The sequence below is a fragment of the Phocoena phocoena genome, chromosome 12 (genome assembly GCF_963924675.1).
Source record: "Phocoena phocoena chromosome 12, mPhoPho1.1, whole genome shotgun sequence".
Taxonomy (NCBI): Eukaryota; Metazoa; Chordata; class Mammalia; order Artiodactyla; family Phocoenidae; genus Phocoena; species Phocoena phocoena.
Window position 1 is genome coordinate 45476613 of NC_089230.1, and position 15955 is coordinate 45492567.

Here is a 15955-nt window from a genome sequence, read left to right on the forward strand (position 1 = left end):
CAACACTTACATTCCTGCCTTTTTCAGGCTACTTCCTTTACCCAGAATCCTCTGTTCTGTGTTTAGCTGGGTAACCTCTGCTGACCCTTCATGGCTCAACTGAGAATCATTCCAGTTACGACTATGTGCCAGGCCCAATGCTAGGCACAAGGAACATGACAGTGCACAATGCAAATGCCTACCCTCAAGGAGCTGTGTGCCAGGCTCACAAGTGGGCATGATGAACAATGTACAAGGAAAGCAATTATCCTAAGCTCATTGCTTGCCACAAAGGATGAACCAGTGTAAAGATGCCTACCCTCAAGGAGCACTTAGATTCAATGCTGGGCAAATGGAAAACAACAGTGCACAAGACACCTACCTCCAAGGAGCTGAGGGCAGGCTGAGCTTTGAGCACAAGGAGCTTGACAGTGCATGATGCAAGGTGCCTGCCCACAGAGGTTGAGTGCCAGCCTCGGTACTGGACCCAAGAAGCACAACAGTGCAGAATGAAATGAGCTTACCTGGAGGGAACGAGAGTCCAGGCTCAGTGCTGGACACAAGGAGCATAGCAGTGCACAATCCAAGGTTCCTATTCATTGTAGATGTGTGCCAGTCTCCATATGGGCAAAATGGACATAGCGGTGTACTATGCAAAATGTACAACAACGCAACTGCCTTCCTTGAACCCCTTGGCCTGGTAATTGCTCCTACACCCTCCATTTATACCCTGATAAACATCACTTTTGAGTGAAATAGTTACAGTGTTTATTTCCCCCATGGACAACGGGCATAGTGAGGGCATCAATTAGACTTTGTGTTCCCCAACACTAAGCACAGTGACCTCAAAAAACCCAAACCACCACCGGCAGTGATAACATAGACATATATGGCACTGAACCAAATTACTAAAGTTCCGTTCAAAACAATGCCAAAGAAGTTACAGGGAAACATTTTGCTTACTGTATTCTAGTTAGTATTTTTACATCAGGGTTCATGAGTGTTACTGGTCTTCAGTACTCTTGCCTTATACTATCTTTAACTGGCTTATGTATCAGTGTCAAATTTGTTTCATAAAAGAAGTGAGGAGGTTTTCCTTCCCATTCCATGTTCTAGAACATGTGTCAGCACATTTTTTCTATAATGGGTTGATAGTAAATGACGGTAAACATTTTAGTCAATGTGGTCCATATGGTCTCTGTGTTGCAACTACAGTTATCCTTTAGTATCCATGGGGGATTGATTCCAGGATCCCCACAGAAACCAAAATCCAAGGTTGCTCAAGTCCCTTATATAAAATGGCGTAGAACAATTGTACCCCAGCATGTATCCATGCGTTCTCTATCCACGGATACAGAGGGCTGTGTGTACTCAACTCGGCCAGAAAGCAGCCATAAACAATAAGGAAACAAGTGGGAGTGACTGTGTTCCAATTAAACTTTATACACAAAAACAGGTGGCAGGGCTTCCCTGGTGGCCCAGTGGTTGAGAGTCTGCCTGCCGATGCAGGGGACATGGGTTCGTGCCCCGGTCCGGGAGGATCCCACATGCCGCGGAGTGGCTGGGCCCGTGAGCCATGGCCGCTGAGCCTGCGCGTCCGGAGCCTGTGCTCCGCAGCGGGAGAGGCCACAGCAGTGAGGTGCCTGCCTGCGTACCGCAAAAAAAAAAAAAAAAAAAAAAAACAGGTGGTGGAGGGCCAGGGCCAGATTTGATCTGTGGGCCTTAGTTTGTGGACATTTGACCTGGAATAATTTACAGAGCAGGTGGACCATGTGGTCTTTGATGGTTTGGGAGAAACGTACCTGTGCCTGATCTTAGTGAAAAAGACTGTAGTGTTCCCCACTAAATAAGATCACAAGATGTTATGGGTTCATCTTGCATTTTCCCTGCCTCAGTTCTGGAACGACCCACTTCTCCGAAGAGCCAGTACCATACTGCTTTAGTTATAGAGGCTTTATAGTATGTTTAATGTCTGGTAGAGCTAGTTTCCCTTTGTAGTTTTACTTTTATCAAGTTTTGTGACAGGATTGTCCCTGGCTTAGCCAACCACAGAAAAAAAGAGATTAGGAGGGTACATGACCCAGAGGCAGATTTGCTCACAGGGGTAGGGTCTGAGAGGAGGAAGCCCAGCCCAGCAGGCCAAATGTGGGAGCTAGCAGCTCGAGTGCGGCAATATTGTGACCATGGGCCCCATGTCTTTGGTCTTGTCAAGGAAGATGAGAGTTAACACCAAGGACATAAGGAAAGGTCTGGAAGCAGTGAATCCAGGTGTGAAGGCAATCCTGAAATCCACTTATGCTGGGTAACAGCAAGTAGCGAGGATCTGCTCCAGGCAGGTTTGCTGTCCCTACAAAGGAAGGTTGCCTGGCATGGACAAGGCAAAGGCCTAAGTATAGGAGCTCAAGGTCCCAAGACAGGGACCCCAGCAGAGGAAGCAAATGAGGTCCCTTGGCAGAGCTGCCAGGAATCCGGGAAGTAAAGTGATACCCCAGAATAAGGCCCAAGGCGAGTTACCAAAATGGGAGCACAGGACAGAGCTGGATGAGGACTAAGTGGGATTTAGGCTGAACTCCAAATGTCAGGCTAGAGCTCCTAAGTTCCTCCTGCTCAATGTCCCAGTTACAGAGCCTGCAGGTGGGGTTAATTACTCTGGCTTTGAAGGAAGGAAGGAGAGAGAACTTGGGAATCATCAAGGTCAGACACAAGGCTTTGAGTCTCTGGGGTTGTCCTTAATTAGCCACGACCTTGGGCAGGCCACTTTGCCTCTGGTCTACCAAGGGAATTGAATGAGATTATATCTAAGGCTCCTTCTAGTTCTAAGAGTCAGTTGACCCCCAATTAAGAGCAATGGAGGGACTTCCCTGGCAGTCCAGTGGTTAACACTCCATGCTTCCACCACTACAGGGGGCACAGGTTTGATCCCTGGTGGGACAACTAAGACTCCGCATGCCGTGTGGGGTGGCCAAAAAAATAAAGAAAAATTGGAGCAATGGAGACCTGTGTTTCACCAGCATATTCTATGTGCCATACATGCTGCCAGACACTTTACATACATTAAAGGGAAGAAAACTAATGGTTTTTGTTACCAGTGGTGATAAATATTTAACAACCAGCTCTCTTCAGGGGAGAAAAAAAAACAACCCTGATTCGTAGCATTTTCCCAATATCTGAGGTGCAAATATTCCCACCATGATTTCAAGTTACCACCATGTAGTCACCGAATTCAGAGTTGGGAAGAAAAGTGCAGTGGAACACCATCATACAGTGTTTTCATCCTACAGATACAATAGATGCAAATAGGCTCAGAACATAGATAATAGTAAAATGTAATAAACTGATTAGAAAATGATGTTATGAGTATATATATATTTCATTTGTTTTTAATATAATTTTTTAACTGTAAATATATATAATTTTCAACAATGACTGTGTTTAACAACTGCCTCTCAAAATTTCTGATAATTGATCAATCAGTCCTTGAGAGCTGATAAGGACCAGCTGCAGCACACCACTGATTGTTACTTACTGTCTACCGGAGGCCACGATTGTCACTGTAGTTCTATTGTTTCATTAATCTTCACTGTGACTTTCTGAAACAGTAATTGTTTTACTGATGAATAAAAGGATCTCAGAAAGGTTAAATAACCTACCTGGAACCACACAGCTTCTATGGTTATGTGACCTCCACTCTGCAAATCCCCAAATTATATTATCCCACGCTGTCTCTCATAGAACAAAATTTTGATTTTAAACTGTTTTATTCTTTAAGAGAGTAGATTATGTTCCATTTAAGCCAAAGTCCTCTGAACACTGATGTGTGTTTGAGGTCACTGCCACTGAGTCAGTTTGGTGACAGAAAGTGCCATTAAGCTAAACAAGTTGCCATTGTGAGGCAGGACTTGACCTGTAGAGTCTTGTAGAGAAGCACAGTAGGGCACCCATTACCCAGAAAGAAGTCTTCTACCCAGAAACACTGGGAATCACCTCAAGCTCTCCTCTCATTTTCCTGTCTTTTCCCTAAAGTCATTCCAGCTCAACAGAGCTAATTCCTTTTTAATCAAGTCATTATTTTGTACCATGAACCTCAAGCTAAATACCCAATAACATTTCAACTACCGTTTTCAACAAATTCACAACGTGTTTTATAGTTGTTGTAATTTTTGTGGTTCAGAGTTATTATTTCTTTTTACAACATAACATGATGATGTTTTCTTTCTAATAAGCAGCATCACTAGAAGTTACAGTGGAAGCCCCTGGGAACAAAATAATTTTTAAAAATTAATAATACATTTTCCCCAAAATAGAAAGAAGAAAGAGCTTACAGAAAAAAATATATTTTATAATTCAAAAAAATTAGTGGATACTACTAGGGAATATTTAAACAACTATACAATCTACCTAAAAGGATCAAAGGCAGTTGTTCACAATCATGAGTACCCAGCCATACCAGCAGAAAGACACCATAATTGACTCCACTGAACAACAATACATTTAATTGCAAATACTGAGACTCTTACGTAAAACTATTTTACCTGTCGCTGGTTGGTTAAGTTATCCTCATATGCCTTTATGGAGGAGTTATTTTAGGTCTTAGAATACATGTAATATATTACTTTTAATTACGGCATAAATTTACAATATTACTTTTCCCTTCACGTTTGCTTCAGGGACCGCACAGGAAGCTCTAAAGAACAGTATGCAGCCCAGAAGGCTGATCTGACATCGAATGTGTTTCCTGTTATCGTCACGATTCTTGCTTTTCTGTCCCCTATCTTCAGTTAGAACCCTTCTTGGTTCTTTCTCTGATGCTCTCATTTCCTCCTCCTCTTCATTTCTCTCCTGACACTCAGTAAGAGAGTAGATGGAAAAGAGAAAGAAAGTGGGTGTGTGCCCAGAGCCTGGCACATGTGTAACACATCATAGGAGCCCAGGGATGGAGAGGAAACATGGTGCAAGGGCCAGGGAACTGTTCCTCTGTACCCATCTCATTCCTTACGTACTTTTTTTTTTTTTGCGGTACGCGGGCCTCTCACTGTTGTGGCCTCTCCCGTTGTGGAGCACAGGCTCCGGACGCGCAGGCTCAGCGGCCATGGCTCACGGGCCCAGCCGCTCCGCGGCATGTGGGATCTTCCCAGACCGCGGCACAAACCCGTGTCCCCTGCATCGGCAGGCGGACTCTCAACCACTGCGCCACCAGGGAAGCCCCTTACGTACTTTTATATACAAGGGTTTTGGACACTGAAATAGAGGACATAGTGGAGGGATGGAGTGAAAGATATAAAATAGAATGACAGAGCAGATTGGGACAGGGATATCTCAACACACCTCATCTGCTTCTCTTTTTTCTTCAGGATTGAACCAAAGGTTCAAATAAATTGGATGTGATCCTTCAAAACTATTCATTGGTCCTACTGGGAAGGGCATGAGATTTACTGGACCAGGGCAGAACCCAGGGCAAAGGGTCCTGATGATGGATGATGAAAAGGGATCTTCCATTTTATTTAATGTACTTATTTATTTTAAGAGATAGACAAAGGAATATTTAATAATTTAAAGATGAAGTTCAGGAATGATTGTCTAAGGAACATTTCCTGTTCAATGCTGAGGGGATTGGTTGCTATTAAGCATATTCATAATGCTCCTTCCTGATCAGTAATAATAATGCCACTAACGATCATTTAAAATAATTATCACTCTCATTGACTGAGTGTTTCTTATGTGACAAGCGCTGTTCTAAATGTTTGCTTACATTAATTCGTCTCACAGCAACCCTATGCAATAGGAATGATTAGTATCCTAACTTTACAGTAAACTGAAGTAAGAAGAGATTAATAATTTATCCAATAACTTCTCATTATTCTAAAGATAAACTCCAGATGCCTTAGGTTTCCAATCAAGGCCCTCCATGATGTGGCCCCAAATGCTTTTTCAAAATTAGGTCCTACTCCTAGCTGACAGCAATAGTACTCATTAGGACCTGCCCCATCTTCTGCTTCTTGACTCTAAACCTCACTCCCACCACCGTTCCCACCCAAGAGGCCGTCTTCCTTGCCTTTTGCCTACTGGGGTCCTCCCATCATACAAAACTCTGCTCTGTTGTCAACTCTTCCGTGGAGACATCTCTGACCACTCTCACCCAATGACTCACAAACAACTCTTGCCAGTCCTACCTAGTAACTCCTTGTGACTTGTTATCTCGTATTGTCATTTAAATGTCCACATCAAAGTCTTGTCCCTCCAACTAGAACTCTGACTTGGTGTAAATCATGTCTCCACAATGCCTAGCACAGTTCTGAATTCATAGTTACCCTCAGTGCCTTTTCTGTTAAGTTAATGTATCCTATAGCTTATGCAGAGGTTATTCCTTTCATCAGAAATGCAGTTTGTTCTTGGACCCACACCTCACACATTTTCAGCATGAAATATGCCTGAAGATTGCATCCATTCTGGTAAAAAGAACTGACAAGATTTATCTGTTAATCAGGATATTTGCTACCCCAAACTCATATTTTTTTTGCTCTGTTTTCATATGCTATAAAAAACAGAATGTTAGGGGAAAAATTTTTCCCACTGCAAGCAAACTGGTTAAAATAACATTGGAAAAACTCACAGCTTAGGCAAGAAACAACTGTTTGAAAGTAAATGATTTTCCTTCTAATAATGTACAAGACCAAAGGTAAGGCAGATGTAAAAGAGTGCCACATGCTACTGGAGTTCTTTTTAAATAACTTCAGAGATCCTTGTAGAAGGAAGAGTTACAAAAGTTAAAATGAGGAAAACAGCAGTTTTAAATGGCAGGTGAACTTGGAAGTTTGGAAAACTTTTCAGGGCAGTAATTCACAGCTTTTTCAATGTACTTAAATGAGGTGGAAACTGCCAAAACTGAATTGTTTTGGAAACTTGCCCAGAGCAGACAAAGAGCTGATGGAAAGATGATGACAGTGAACACACTGCATGCTACGTAACTCCAGTTTGGTGATGGTCCATTAGACTAAAGATGAGAAAGAAAAAGAAAAACAGTGTAACTCGAAATGAAGGAAGTAAACAAGCTAGCTACTTTCAACGTACTCTGCCTGATTTGATTTCAAACTGCTCTTTGCGGGATCAGAAGTACATCAGTTCCTGAAAGCAGACAGTGGAAACCATCTTTGCGCCCCTCCCAAAGCTCATTTGCTCATAAAACAAAAGAATGAACATGAATGCAGCATCAACACTTACTGGTCCCATCGTCAGAATTAGTGTCAACTTATTTTTGGGAGTCCTGATTGGCCAAATTCTTAGCACAGCACTTAAACACCAAGGTGATTTAATTGGAATGACGTCAGTCAAGAATTCAGGAGAAATACATGAGGAACTGAAATTAGGTAACAGTAATAAAGGCCCGGGACGCTCTAGATTCAGAAAACTGTGGACTGTCTGGTTTAACTTCTGTCCTAAAGAAAGTATCAGGTTTTATTTTTAGAAACCAATTGAGAATACTAAGGGACAAAGCTTCTCTTCATTAAGGGGAACCAACCTGGTTGCAGGAAAATATGTCTGCTCTCACTAACAGAGGTAATAAGAGCTGTCATTTGAAGATATTAGAGCCAAGGAGGACAAAAGGAAAAGCCTACATCATAATTAGATTGCCCCGAAGGGGTATGAGAGCATTTCACACTCAGAGGAAAAGCTGTAAAGGGCCAAGTCAGAGGAATGCTAATAATGGCCCTGTAGGCACTCAGTGTTAACATTCAGATGCAAGACAGAAAGATTCCGTAACCTCAGATTCTTGAAGATTTGGGGGGCAGTACCCTACATGTGAAATTGTTATGGACTGAGGAGTAGTTTTTATTAAATATAAATAATAGATTGCAACTTGCCTTAAAACATGTTCCAATATGATATTAAGAACCATGGCTGAGAAATGAAAATTCAATCCAATACAAAACTTGACAAACCAGGGCTATATCTCATCCATACCACCCTCTGGAGAAGGTATGAGCAGACAAAAGTATATATCTAGAAGCTTCTGAATAAAAATAAATGTCTTGTATTTCTTGTCACAGACTTTCACTCCAAACAAATACATTTGGCTTTGAACAGAACATCTGGCCAATTTGGTCCAAAGTTCCATCAGTCATAGGAATGCTCCCAGGCAGCTGGATTAATGATCTTTTTAATGTATTGACTCTCCATTTAGGTGTCAGGATTTTATTCAAGGGCATAAGTGACTTCTTAAGAAAGTAAGTTCTTTGACGGGTGTGTTAACTTTTTTATTTCCTGACTTTGAAGCAGCATACACTCCTCTAGATTTGCACCATCACCAAACATTTATTGAGGAGACAAAACCCAAATGCAGAGGAGCATGCATTGAAATAACAAAGGGGCGTAAACTATGTACCAATTGAATGCTCAGGACAATAAATGCCACAGAAAGAGGTAACTGCTCTGGAAAAGAAAAAATTCACAGAGAATGCGACATTGAGTTTGAAAGTACTAGAAGAATTGGATAAATAAAGAGGAATACAGACATCCAGGGTAAGGAAGATATGTCAGCGAAAATCTAGAGTTGGAATTCATCTGGCTTGTCTTATTTGAATTACAATGCAGGTTTCTTGTACTAGACATAATGAAAACTAAATCTGGAAAGACGATTAAGAGCAAAATGATGTAGTTCTTGAATGTCAGGTTTAGCAATTTGTACTCAACCTGCAGATGAGGACATTGATGATTTGGAAAGTTTGAAGGGATATCTGTGAATGAGATGTGTTGAAAGAATGAAAACTGAAAAATCAGTAAGACTATTTCAATAATCCTAGCCAGCCAAACCAAATTCACACACTAGTGGCACAATCTGGTCCATTGCAGATTTTATTTGGCCTACACGCTTATTTCTATTGAAGGGCTATGCTCTACTTTGGTAGAAATAGGACTGAATTGATGCCCTGCCGTTAGGCCGTAGCGCTGCTAGGATTGCATCGATCTTCCTGTTTGTACTGTTTGTAACTATGGCTCCATCTTAAGTATTTCTAATTGAGAAACAAAACCTCAGGAAACCGAAACTTAACCAGCCGCTCTCGCTTCTGTAACTATGCTTGCTGAACCCCCTTTTGCAACCATCCAACCAATCAGACGGTGACTAATGTCTTTGTTTAAAAGTTAACCAATCAGTGACTAGTGTCTTTGTTTAAAAGTTAGCCAATCAGTACTCCCCACCCCTGGAAAGCCCCGAAGAAGGTCCCGAGCTTGTTTGTACCTGTCTATAAAAGAGCTGTACTAAACTCCATCGGGACCTCTTAGCGTCACCTGCAACGGGTGCGCGGAGGTCCAGGTTCGAACCTGCAATAAATGACCCTTGCTGTTTGGCTTTGACTCTCGTCTCTGGTGGTCTTGTGGAGGGGTCTCGCGACCGTGGGCATTTCACTATGAGAGATTATTGACGTATTACGTTGTGCAAGTTTAAGGTGTATAACCTCTTATATATTGATACAGTTATATTCAATACATTGCAGTATGATTACCACTGTCATGTTAATTAACACCCCTGTCACGTCACATGGTTATCATTTCTTTTTTGTGGTGAGAACATCTACGATCTAGTCTCTTAACAACTTTAAAGCATGTAATACAGCATTGTTGGCTATAATCACTATGCTGTGCCTTAGATCTCCAGAACTTATTCATCTTCTGGTTGTAAGTTTGTACCCTTTGACCAAAATCTCCCCAGTTCCTCCCACCCTCCAGCTCCTGGTAACTGTCATTCTCTTCTCTGTTTCTGTGAGTTCAGCTTTTCTTGCATTCCACGTAGGTGTGGTATCATACAGTATTTGTCTTTCTCTGTCTGACTTATCTGGCTTAGCATAATGCCCTCAAGGTCCACCCATGTTTCCACAAAAGCCTACATACTTTTTAAAAAATTCAAAATAAGTTGCCAACATTTAAAATGGGAATATTTCCCACTAAAACCCAAATTTCCAATTTTTCCAGAAAGGCTGTTTTAAGACCTTCATAGTCCCTAAGGCCTAGGCACTGAGTTTGCAGACCCCATCCCACTTTCTAGCAAACATTCCTAAGTGAAACCAAATCCAACATTAAATATAATTTATACCCAACTTTCTAGAAGTTGATTTGCATTTGATTAGTTGGCAACAATTTAGTGTTTGCAGACATTTAATTAAAACATTTATCAATTTCAATTTGCAGTTTTGTTTTTAAAGCCAAAATTCTTTTTTTAATTCTAGGTTATCCATACTTCATCACTTCTTCAAAAGCTCTAGACTGTAGACCATGCCTGTGGTGCCTAACAGATAAAATAATACTATTTTCCTGAACAGTTTAATCTAAACTAGTGCAGGGATGGGGCAGGGATGGGGCAGCGACTGCCATTCCTTTGTTTCTGCATTCCCTCACCCCGCTAATTAGTAACTGTTCTAATCTGCCCTTTGGAACTCAGGGAAGGTCTAGGAGGCTGAAGCCTTTTTCCTACAAACAAGAAACAGGGGACATGGAAAGGCTTTTGTGCCTGGGAGAGTCCCACAGGGTTCTGCTTGGTTTCAATCTCCCCCCTTTTCTTTGATACTCTTCAACCTTGAGGTGAATAGGTGTTGGACAAGAGAGGGAATAATATTTTGGATAAAGATTAACTCGGCAGAGGAACTCGGTTTTAGGGGGACTTGGTTTCAGGGTGAATTTGGTCATTTGAAAGCCATCACTGTCTGATGCAAGCATACCTTTTGAGAAGGTGCTGGAACCAGAAACTGGGGCAGCAGTTGAGGGCAGAGCCCTGTTGCACAAGATGGCAGTTAAAATCCCACTGTTAAAAGGAAAAATTCCAATGAAGAGACGTTTCTTAAGATGTGTTGCAAAGAGGAAAAAGCATTTGCCCACAGACAAATTGCAAATGTGCCTTCCAGGCAAGGAAGCCAAATGAGCAAAAACAAGGAAGCCTGAATTGTCAGGGCTTACAGTAAGATAACAAAAGTTTAGTGCATGACTGAAGCACAGCTGGGGGTGTTGGCAGGGAAGGGCTGGGTTTGAAGGGCTGGAATGAAGAGCTTGGCAATGTAGGCTGGAAGAGGCTTGTAAAGCTGGGGAAGGAAGTGGGGAGGAGGTGAATAGTTTCAAGCCTTGAATACCTTAATTAGATATGCACTTTAAAAATCTGACCCTAGGCTATTTGGAGTATAGACTCAAGTGGGATAAGAGGCTAGCAAAGAGCTGGGAAGACACCATTATATACATTTCATCAGTGGTTTCCAACGTGAGAATAATGTACCCTAGGAGGGGTACAAGTGTATCCATTATGGTTCAGAAAGGAAATGTCACAAATTCTGTTGATATGTATTTGTTATATTGTCATCTGAGAAAAATAAGGCTTAATAGCATTTAATATATGGATTAATACGGGGACCTTGACTTGGTTTGTGTGCCAGAGGGACACATGCTGCTTATCGTGCTGGAGGAGTAGAGAGAGTTCTGCTCTGTAGAAGAGATTTTGCAGCCAGAGCTGCTCCAGGTCTTTCCTCAAAACCTCCACCCTTAAGCAGGAGTGTCCCTTCTCACAACCCTCCAACCCTCACCTTTAGCAGGAGTTAACATAAATCTTTAAGTTAAAGGGTCCAGTAATAAGAAAGGAAGATACAAACAAACCAAAAAAAAAACCAGATGGAGCCAGCTGGGACCAAGATGGTGAGGAATCTGACCTCCAACAGACCCTGAGTCTCATTATATGCTGATTTTACTACATTAACATATTAAACGACACACCTACTGGTGGCCATGACTAGACTTTAAGGACCAGAAAAGGATAAAAAGTGTGTGGCACCCTACTCCCTCAAAAAAGCCCTGCCCCTTCCCCGGTAGACTAATGCATATGCCTCCCCACCATTAGCCTCACTTCTCCTCTCTTTGTTTTTACTCTAAAATTAAATCCCTCTCACTGGGTGGGAGAGAAGTTAACCTGTGAATTAGTTCCCGCTTCTCCATTCTTTGGCCACTGAATAAAACTTGTGCTATAATTGGCTGCTCAAACCCAAACAGAAAAAGAGCTTCCCCACGGCCAGGCAGAGAGCCTTTGGCAGGGCTAGGGCCCTAGCAGAGTCTATACAAATTAATTTGGTAACATTGTTAGGACACTCTTCACCTCACATACTTAAAGTGCCTATTTCAGTGAACATGTGCCCAGTTAAGTGGATTCATGCATTATATTATCTAATTTAAACCAAACTCACCCTCACCAAGTGAATACATGATTTATAAAAGATAAATCATATAAAAGTAGTAAGATGTTTAAGTAACAATATTGTTACTCACAATAGGAGTAAATCTCAGAAACTTCACATTGAGCAAGAGACGGCAGGCACAAGGTGGATATGCTATTTGACTGCTGCCATATAAAGTTCAAAACAAATAAAACTCAACTGTGGTGTCAGAGGTCAGGCTAGTGATTATCCTTGGCAGTGGGGGAGGAGGCAATAGTGACCAGGAGAGGGTACAAGGGGAGCTTCTGAGGCACTGGTCATGTTCTATTTCCTGCTCCTAATTTAAGTTACACGATTACACAACTATGTTCACTTTGTGAAAATTCATGAAGCTGGACATTAATGATTTGTCTTCTTTTCTCCTTGCATGTTATTGTTAAATAAAAAAGTTTACTTACAAAAACTTTTTTAAGTCAGATGTTTAATAATAAAGTCTCAAGTACGTTGACAAATTTCTATAATGTGTGAGAAAATTGCTTTTGTGCTTTTAAAAACACAACTTTTAAGATATTGTTTTGGGGAATTCCCTGTGGTCCATTGGCTAGGACTCGGCACTTTCACTGCCAGGGGCCCAGGTTCAATCCCTGGTTGGGAAACTAAGGTCCCACAAGCCATGCGTCGGTAGCCAGAAAAATAAAATTAAAAAAATAAATAAAATTTTAAAAATTATTGTTTTGTTCAATTTTACCTCCTCTAAAATTTTATTTATAATATATAAAATATTAGATAAATAGTGCATGAATTTCATCAACTATAAAAATATATATACTGGAGAGTTTGAACTCATCAGTTAACTGATGGGGATATGCCATAAAAAAATCTCATCAGTCCAAGCAAAGGTTGATAAGAGTGTTAATTCCCAGTAGTACTGGGGATGAGAGAAGGAAAGAAGAGTCACTAGTGGCTCCCAGGTTTCAATGTGGGCTCTGAGAGGCTGGTAATGTCCTTCACCAAGACAGAACTCAGGAAGACAATGGCTATGGAGAAGGTGCAGACATTTAGCACCTAAAATGATTAATTTATTATTTTCTGAAGCCACACAAAGAAGAGTCACACCTAAGAGGAAATCTTAACTAATTAATGTTATATACTTATGGTTATACGCTGCTTTTGAAAGATGGTCTAGGAAAAATTATTCTCAAATCAATTACTGTAATTATTTTTATAACTGTGGAAAAAAGTACGCAGTATTCTATTATCAGGTCTATGAAAAAGGGCAGTATAATTAATCATCAATTATATTCTTAAAATTAGGCTTCTTTTGAAACATAACAGGCAAAGAAATGCATTCATTTTTAATTGAGGCTTTAAGAATATGTTTTAAATTAACATCATGAAAATGTTATTAAGACAAAAATCACTTGCACTGCCCACAAAAGACGCTGTTCTCTGTAATGTGCATCAAGTATATTGTCTCTATAAGACTTTGACCTTCCTTAGCTTTTTTTTTTTAATCTAAAAAGCTTCTATTTCTTTACAAATATTTATCCCATGTGCCTCATGAGGATAATTCTTTGAGAGATTAAACCACAAAAAGATGCCTGCCTTTTCCTCAGGTCACACCGTGATGGACTAAGTGGCACATGCAGTGAGGGACAACCCAGGGGAGACTTCACAGTGTCTGTGTTGCTCCTTTTACTACAGTAAAAAATTATTCTACAAAGCTATGAAAGGCTATGGGAGGCCTTAAAATGTGTTGGAGGACAAGAAAAATACCCCCAAAGAGGAAAGGAGACTATTGGTGGAAGAAAAAGAAAAATGGCTCCAGCATTTGAAGGATCACACTCCACCATCATCTCTCACTCATATTCGATGTGTTTTCTTTCTCTTACATTCACTCTCTGTAACTGATTGAAGTTTCCCTTCCCTTCTTTCCCCTTCCTTCACTTCCTTCCCTTCTTTTTCTTCCTTCCTTCTTTGTTTTCTCTGTAGTCATTAACTGATTGCTGACTATAGGTGGGCACAGTGCTGGCATTAGGGACACCAACATAAGTAGGACCCAGTTCCTACCCTCAAGGAGGCCACAGTTTAGTAAGGAACTTTAGTCAAGGAAAGACATATCTTTTATACATTTTTTTTTGGCCCACAAAGCATTAGGACTTTTTAGTTTGACCAGGAAATTGCCAATATTTTTGCTTTGAAATCTTAAAACACTGATAGATTGGCTTCTTGGACTGGTCTTTTAGGGATTTAGGTAAATCCCTTTCACAAAGGACTGAAAGGCAAGGCAAGTTGGCTTTACCTGTGGATGATGTCTTTCTAAGGCTGGGAGTGATTTTTTAAGATAATTATTTTTATTGATACTGATGCATACAGTAAACATTTCAGAGTGCCATACTAAAACCCCAGGCTCAGAGGTATATAACTTTAAAAATCCTAGTTATTTTTCTCCCCTCCCTCACATTTTTTGGTCATTCCAAGACTGTTTGGGATCACAGACACAAGCAAGCATGCTTTCCTTCTTTTTTTAAATTTTTATTTATTTATTTATTTACTTTTGGCTGTGTTGGGTCTTCGTTGCTGCATGCGGGCTTTCTCTAGTTGCGGTGAGCAGGGGCTACTCTTCGTTGTGGTACGCAGTCTTCTCATTGCGGTGGCTTCTCTTGTTGTGGAGCACGGGCTCTAGGTGTGCAGGCTTCAGTAGTCGTGGCACATGGGTTTCAGTAGTTGTGGCATGTGGGCTCTAGAGCTCAGGCTCAATTAGCTGTGGCACACGAGCTTAGTTGCCCTGTGGCATGTGGGATCTTCCCGGACCAGGGCTCGAACCTGTGTCCCCTGCATCGACAGGCTGATTCCAAACCACTGCACCACCAGGGAAGCCTGCATGCTTTCCTTCTAATGGGCACTGCATTGTTCCTATAATTTCCCTGCTTATTCCTCAGCTAGCTATTAAAGTTGGAAGATGTGAACTTTCCCTGCATGGGCCAGAGATTTCTGGGAGATTCACATCGCACTGGGGTCTGAATACAGAAACCACCCTGCTGTTTGCAAGATCCAAGACTTAGGTTGGATGTAATGAAATGGATGAGTGAACTTCAGCCAGTGCACCTGAGAGTCCTCCCTCAGGGCTCTGTGTTGTATAAAGTGCTTTGATGCGGTTGGGAGAATGGGGCACTCCCTGGGATGCTTCTGTTGCCCAGCACAAAGTAAGTATCTTCCAATGACATAGTCAAATGAAAGGGAACCACAGCCACTGTGCAGATGAAGCAGATTTTTTACTAGTGACCTGCTGTAAAATGTAATCAGAGCTTTCCTTTAATGGACTGAAAATCCAAACCAATTAGAAAACCGACCCAAACCACAGTTAGGTTCAGACTATAAGAGAAGCTATTGTCTCTAATGTACTTCACCTCTCCCCTGAAACAAGCCCTGGTGCTTTCAAAAAGGTTAAAATTATGCCCAGGCAACAAAACTATAAATGGCCTACCTTTAAAGGAGCCGACTTCAAAATGATATCCTGAATCCTTACCCTCAGCAAGATAAAACCACAGACATTGGAGAAGCATGGCCGCTAATGTTCAGGCAAAAGATCTGGAGAAGTAAGGAAAGAGAATCTTTAATAAATTGATACTTATTAAAATAATAATGAGAGGAGTTTCAGGTGCTTTTCATAGACTGATTCAGGAGGACAGTACAAATTCCCGAATGTCCGTGCACAGAGGGAAGGAGTCTCTATTTCCCAGCAGGAGATGCACAGATATAATGGGACTGCCCATGAATTCCAGAGCCTAGAAAAT